At 42.7% G+C, this 7,578-nt stretch overlaps 1 long non-coding RNA gene across 1 annotated transcript; it reads right to left on the bottom strand.

Moving 5' to 3' along the window:
• Nucleotides 1–1,692: 1,692 nt before the first annotated feature.
• On the bottom strand, nt 1,693–2,293 carry LOC115095616. Its single transcript, XR_003857828.1, has 3 exons — nt 2,135–2,293; nt 1,956–2,036; nt 1,693–1,796 (listed from the first exon to the last, which is right to left on the bottom strand). It is a non-coding gene; the product is annotated as an uncharacterized LOC115095616 (long non-coding RNA).
• Nucleotides 2,294–7,578: the final 5,285 nt, after the last annotated feature.

Genomic DNA, 7,578 nt, shown 5'->3' with positions numbered 1-7,578 from the left:
ATTTACCCATTGAAATCTTTTCATGATTTTGTAGACCACTATCATATCTTCCTCGGCTGTCTCTTCACATGTTCATTCTCTAAAAATATTCCTCATATGCTCTCTCTCACACACACATACATTCAGGCAGGCACACACATACACACACACATGTAGATAGACACACACATAAGCAGTGAGGCATTCTCTCTTTCACACACACACACATGTAGGCAGACAGGAAGGCACCCTCTCATACACACACATTGCAGGCAGGAAAACACTCTCACACACACACACATGCAGTAAGGAAGGCACACAGACACACACACACACATATGCAGAGACATACACATAAGCAGGCAGACCTTCTCTCACATATGCACCCCACAGGCGGACAGGAAAGCAGTCTTTCACATACACGCAGGCAAGCAGGAAGCATGCTTGCATACATGCAGGCAGACAGGCAGGCATTCTCTCTCTCTCTCTCTCACACACACACACACACACACACACACACACACACATACAAGCAGGTATTCTCTCTCTCACACACACAGGCAGGTAGGCACGCTCTCTCTCACAGACATGCATGCAGGCAGGCCAGGGCCTCATTTTCAGCCACCATGGGATGGGCTCCATGGTAGCCTGAGCAGATTCTTCTGCTGCCATAAGGCACACTTATATTAGCAAAAATATTGCATAGCACACCAATCTCCATGGAGCAGTCACTGCTAACATGGAGAAGATTCATATGGCCTAAAGGAGAGCTTGGGAAGAATGGAAAGCCCCACTAGTCTTTTCCAAAGTTTAAAACAAAGGGAGAGAGGGGCTGGGTGGAGACACACATGGATCTTTTGTAAAGGAGCAATGTTAAAGTGGCTTTTAAAATTAATTTATCTGTGGCATGGCAGGATGTTCTGGCAGCTACTCCACACCGCCAACTTCAAGCAGATGTGGTTTTATGTGTATGTATGTATGTATATATATATATATATATATATATATATATATATATATACCAACAAATTTCCCAACAAATTCTTGTTAGGATATAAAGCACTGTTGTAACATGTAATAAAATATTTCAAAGGATATGGCTATTTTTAATCCTATAAAAATTTATTTATGATTACAAACAAATGTATGTTTTACAAATTATGAGATACAATTTACTAAAAACCTCACCACAAACCTTAATATTTATAAACCCTCCATCCTATTCTAGTATAACCCTCAAGCTGACCCTGATTAGTTAAATAATCCCCCCTCTGTCATTGACGTTAAAGCAGATCAATGGAAAAGATACACCACTTAGTATTTCAACTATCTTCAATGTTGTATCTTCAATCACATTCCTTAATAAACAGTTTAATCGACTACTAGTGGTGTATGTCCTTTAGATGTCATTACATCCCATCCCGACAAGGTCCTCGTTTCGCCAAGATTGGCTTCTTCAGGGGAATACTTTAATTATGGCCAAAACGTCAATGGAAACACATGACTTTCATCATTTATATCTGAAACATAAAACTCATATAAGGTCAAAACTACACTTACCCTCTAATCCCTAAATACTTATTAATTAATCACATACATCCCCATAATAATACCCATCCCACCTATCAACCTTTCCATACATAATAAAACTTCAATTAAATAAATTTTACCATTAAGAATTCAAGAAAGCATTACCCTAATACCCCCTCCTACCTGCACTCTAAACGGAGAGGATACAGGAAAATACACATCCCATTCACTCTGGCTCAATGGCTCCTATGTTTTATGTGTGAATTCTCCCGAATGTGAATGTGAACCTATATAACGATTTCAGAAGAATGAACATTTATTCAAATTTCAATATGTCATTTAAAGAAATAAAATTCATATATTAATATTTCAAAATATGTAAATCCAATGTTTTTTGTCTGGTATAATCTTATGAATCAACCACTGAGACACCCCTATGTTATTACCTCTATGCCGCCTCTTCGTTCCCTCCACACATGCTCCTAATCATGAACGCTCCGTTCCCGGTTTCAAACGTATCACCACATCTGCAAAAACCACAGAACGTCAACCCTCACTCCTCCTAAAAACATATTAAGCTTACCCCAACTACTCTGCTTACCAACAAATAAACTTCATAAAGTACCTTATGTGAGGATGAAGCCGCTGTCTTCAAAATGGAGTCACCACTCCCTCAATCTTAACAAACTTTCAACCAGTGCAGCGTTCAACCACACCGGAATCTGTTTCTTATCCTCTCAAACTAATTCAAACGGCTACTCCTCGGTCACTTTGCCTCACATATATTTTCCTAAACACAAAGGAAACAAGAAGCCTCAACTATATCTTCAGTATGATACTCTTTTCATGAAGAAAAAGAAAAGGACTACAGCTCTTACCTCACTCTTCAATGACCATGTATATCCTCCAGGAACTCTATTTGTAAGCTCCAATCCCCTGCCACCTTTTATATATTGTGCCCTAATGTGCACGTCCACCAATGACATATCACGTTATTACCACCAACCAATAACTTCACTGCCCCTATAATCCTTCTTGCAAGAATCCCGTCCTTGTATTTCTCAATGTACCATTCTCAACACCTCTGTTACTACCTCTGCCAACACCTCGTTACAACAAGTCCTCATCTCTACCAAATTATGCAAGATGTTCGGCAACTGCCGTGTACTAAATGACATTCACTAGGTAGAATATATCACTCCTACATCGCACTGGACCGCTAATATATAATGTAACGATAACCTCTACTCCCTTCCACCTTACAAAAACGCTTCCCACTCTATTCCCTTCCACCTTACAAAAACGCTTCCCACTCAATTGTCGCATTAAGTCCCTTAGGAGCCATTGTTTGCCAATAATAAATAAGCCTTTGTTCTGTTTGCCGCAGATCCTGAGAGATGTTCCCACCCCTTCTATTCGATCGTTGTTGTAAAATGCAAAATTTAAGTTGATCTTCAGTATGTCCACAGTCTTGCCAATGCTTAACCAAAGGTGACTCTAATTTACCTGTATGTATACAACTTCTGTGTTGTATAATACGAGTACGAATTGGTAATTTAGTTTGACCAATATATAATTTTTGGCACGGGCATATGATCACGTAAATGACCCTTTCTGTACTGCAGTCAAAGTGCCGGCTTAACACCTGCTTACATGGCAAAGTTGGATGCTGAAACATTTTTGTTAGTATTACATGTTTACAAACAGAACATCCCTGGCATCTGAATTGTCCAGGCACCAGTTCCAACTGCTCCTGACGTGAATCCGAATGCACTAATAAATCCCTTAAATTGCGTCCTCTAGTACGTGCAAATAAAGGTCTATCCTGTAATGATTCGTGAAACGTCAAGACGTGCCAATGTTGAAGAATAATCTCCTGAACCCTCTGTGTTCTTGGTGTGTACGGAAGTACACACACTAATCTATTTTCTTCTGTTCGCTGTTTAATCTGGAGAAGAGATGTTCGATCCGCATATAGCCCTCTCTTATATGCTGATTTAATGACTTTACCCGGATATCCTCTTACCAGAAACTTTTCCCGCATCTTACCTGCCTGTTTCTTATATTCATCTTGACTGCCACACAGCCGTCTTAATCGAAGAAATTGACCCACTGGGATATTGGTCCGAAGATTCTGCGGGTGAAAGCTATTATAATGCAACAAATTGTTGCGATCTGTGTGTTTCACATGGATAGATGTGACCAAGCGTTTTCCTTGTTTATATATCTGGAGGTCCAAAAATGAAATCTCCCTGTTGTTCGCGGTAAACGTGAATTTTAGATTGGAATCGATGGTATTCATCCAGAGTTTAAACTCCGTGAAGTTTTGTACAGACCCCTTCCACACCAAAAATATGTCATCGATAAATCGCACCCAACACAAGATGTTTGACCAGTAAGGTGAAACATAGATATACCTTTCCTCGAACTCCGCCACATATAGGCAGGCTACCGAGGGCGCCATAGTGGCGCCCATGGCCGTTCCCTGAATTTGTTGATAGTATTGTTCCTTATACCTGAAAAAATTTTCAGTCAGGGCTATTCTAGCAACCTGTGTGATGAACTTACTCTTTTTTTCTGAGAAGTCATTAATATTCAACACCTTCTGTATAGCATGCAAAGAATCCTCTTGGGGAATATTGGTGTATAGCGATACTACGTCCGCTGTCACCAATAACCACTCATCCTCCACATCAGTTAAAGTCTCTAAACGTAAAATGAAATCTGAGGAGTCTCGTATGTATGAGCGTATGTATATATATATATATTATACATACATATTGTACAGATATATAATGTGTATGTATGTATGTGTGTATATATATATATATATATATATATATATATAAATAATACATACATATTGTACAGATATATATATATATATATCTATGTACAAACACACACTCACATATGTTTTATAAAGAGAAAGAGAAAGATAGACATGCATGCACACAGTGTGCAGGTTACTGCTGCTGGGGGTTTTTTTGCCTCCAAAAAATTTCCCGTGTCATGGCTCCTCTAGCACTAGAAGATGATGTCCAAGTTACATTTGTGGAGCATCCACAATTTCAGTACGTTTTTCAGTTACACTTCCTTGGCTTCAAATACAGTTTGGCAGAATTATTGTTCACAAAAGAATCTCTCCTTTGGCCCTCTCCTCCCCTCCCCTCTCCTCTCCTCCCCTCTCCTCCCCTCCCTTTTCTACTATCTGCTTCAATCTCAGTTGTCTTTTAACAGGAATACATTGCCCATCTGCCCCAGCTCCTCACCATGCATGGATTCCTTTTTCTCGCTATCCCTCAGTTCCTTGCTGTGAACAGACCTCCTCAATTTTGGACACCAGCTCCCTCTAGGAGAAAGCAGAAATCTATGCAGTGCAAGCACCTGCCTTGCGAGCCGATTCAGTAAAGTCCGCGGGAGAGCAGACGAACGCCCTCTCTCCCGGCGCGCGCACAGGCCACTCGCCTGTGCGCGCGATTCTGTATTTAAATTAGGTGGTGCGGTAGAAACGGCAAAAGGAGGCGCTAGGGACACTAGCTCGTCCCTAGCGCCTCCTTTTGACCCGGAGTGGCGGCTGTCAGCGGGTTTGACAGCCGACGCTCAATTTTGCCGGTGTCGGTTCTCGAGCCCGCTGACAGCCACTGGCTCGGAAACCGGACGCCAGCAAAATTGAGCGTCCGGTTTTCGGCCCGACAGCCGCCGGCCCATTTAACATTTTTTTTTACCCTTCGGGACCTCCGACTTAATATCGCCATGATATTAAGTCAGAGGGTGCACAAAAGAGCAGTTTTTACTGCTTTTCTGTGCACTTTCCAGATGCCGGCAGAAACTAGCGCCTACCTTTGGGTAGGCGCTAATTTCTTAAAGTAAAATGTGCGGCTTGGCTGCACATTTTACTTTCTGTATCGCGTGGGCATACCTAATAGGGCCATCAACATGCATTTGCATGTTGAGAGTGCTATTAGGTGCCGCGGGTTGGACGCGCGTTTCCGCCCCTTACTGAATGAGGGGTAAGGGAAAACGCGCGTCCAAGGGCAGTTTAACAGTGCACTCTGTTGGAGCGCACTGTACTGTATCGGACTGTTGGTTAGTTAACTTGGCTGCAGTACATGGATGCCATAAATTCTCCACTGTTTCTATTGTCAACACTCACAATGAGTAACATCCAGTGTTCAGTGCAGTCTCTCCCTGTCCCACTCAGCCTGGAGATAAGGCAAAAGCTGAAAGGACTCAAAGGAAAAGAAGAGGAGAAGGTGTAGTGTACAATGCGCATGCCTCACAGAACAAGGCTTGGCTATCCAAGCTGCCTATTAATTCCTGAGCTTATTGGTTCATGATTTAGCTAGAAAGGAGAGACATGCATGACAACGCAGGTGCTCAGATAGGAGCTCCTGCATGTTTAAGAGCTACTACTGTCAAAAAGAGGAGGGTGAACGAAAACAAAAAAGCTATCTAAAGTGAAATTTGCCTGGTAAGCTTTCCAAAGACCTACTAGCATGTGAAGATAACAATGCTGGCAATATTTCTTTCTGGCTGCAAACTGTACACTTTTAATCCTCTTCCTATTTAGCAGTTCACGACTACTATATTGAAATTTTGTAAGATTTTCTTGATTAACGAAGTTGAAGCAGCAAAAGCATCAGATGTAACTTCCTTAATCTTGTTCTCAGCACCTTTACATCTGAAATAGAGTTGTACCATCTATGCTTTCTATAATATTGCAGATGGAAATTCCCCTCATAAAGACCTTTGTAAACTCATGGAACAAATGCTTTGCTCCCAGTAGCAAAGCAAAATATCTTATAGATGAAGTCAGTGGACCATGCTATTGTCTGGGCAAAGGATTCCCGATCACCTGAACTTTGGAGAGTGTTGGCTTGAAGATGCTGCCATCCAAATCCACCTCCCAGCCTCCAACTCCTGCTCCCTGTAGACCTCCAAACCCCGGCAGACCTATCATTTCCCTCTACACCTCCCCCACTCAAGACGTCTGAACTTCTATTCCCCTCATAAACCTTCAATTCACCTTCCCACCCTCCATGGACATCTGATTCCCCTGATGACCCTGGAACTCCAATCACACTATACCTCATAGACATCCAATTCTATTCCCACCCACCTGCAGCCCAGATCTGCAATCCATTCCCAGTCCTCAGAGCTCTGACTCTAGCAGTGCTGTTATTACAAGGCAGCATGTGGAAGTACTGAGTCAGCCCACAGCCTTGTGCTTCAGGCACTGCAGGGTCTCTGTCCCCTCCAGACTTCCATGCAGGGGCATGGGGCTTTGAGCTGACTCCATCCCACCCTTCACTACCTTCTTTTAGTATTTTTTTGACCCAGAAATGTCCTCCTGTTCCACTGTACTTCCAGCTCAATCAGAACCAGGGCTGCCATCCGGTGCCATAACCCTTCATGCACAATTCTCTGGGGATTTATTCCCCTGTTTTATAACTCCTCCCAACTTATGTTTAGTCCAGTCATAGCAACGATGTTTCTGGGCTGGGGGGAGGGGGAAATTGAGCAGTACCAGGGCTTCTTCTGGAACCCTACAATCACAGGTCTTGAATCTGGCCAAGCAATGACCATGATTCCTTCTCTTCTGTCGTCTGTGAATGCTTCCTCCTGCGCATCCCCAGATGCTCACTGCCTTCTAAGGATAGTGGAGTTGGAGCCTAATCCTCTGAGGTCTGCTGGGGAGAAAGGATTGCTGGTTCAGTCTGAAGAAGGATGGAAGGAATAAAATGATTCTGAGGGTTGAGGGGAGGAGAGAGGCAGCAAAATTGAAGGTCCACAGGATGGTAGGATACAGAAATATTGCTGCTGCCAAATTTAGTTGTGCTAGGCACAGGCTCTATTTAGAGGCAAATCTTTTAAGCTGCAGAATGTAAAAAATTGGAGGAAGTGGGGGAAGTAAGGGACTCTGCTAGCTTACTGCTGCTGCCTGCTGACCCATAGCTGTTTGGGTCCAAAGAAGATAATGGTTGAGAATAGAATCATAGAAATGATGGCAGAAAAAGACCAATCGGCCCATCCAGTCTGCCCAGCAAGCTCCCACACATTTTCCCA

The sequence above is a fragment of the Rhinatrema bivittatum genome, chromosome 7 (genome assembly GCF_901001135.1).
Source record: "Rhinatrema bivittatum chromosome 7, aRhiBiv1.1, whole genome shotgun sequence".
Taxonomy (NCBI): Eukaryota; Metazoa; Chordata; class Amphibia; order Gymnophiona; family Rhinatrematidae; genus Rhinatrema; species Rhinatrema bivittatum.
This window is presented reverse-complemented; position numbering and strand designations above follow the sequence as displayed.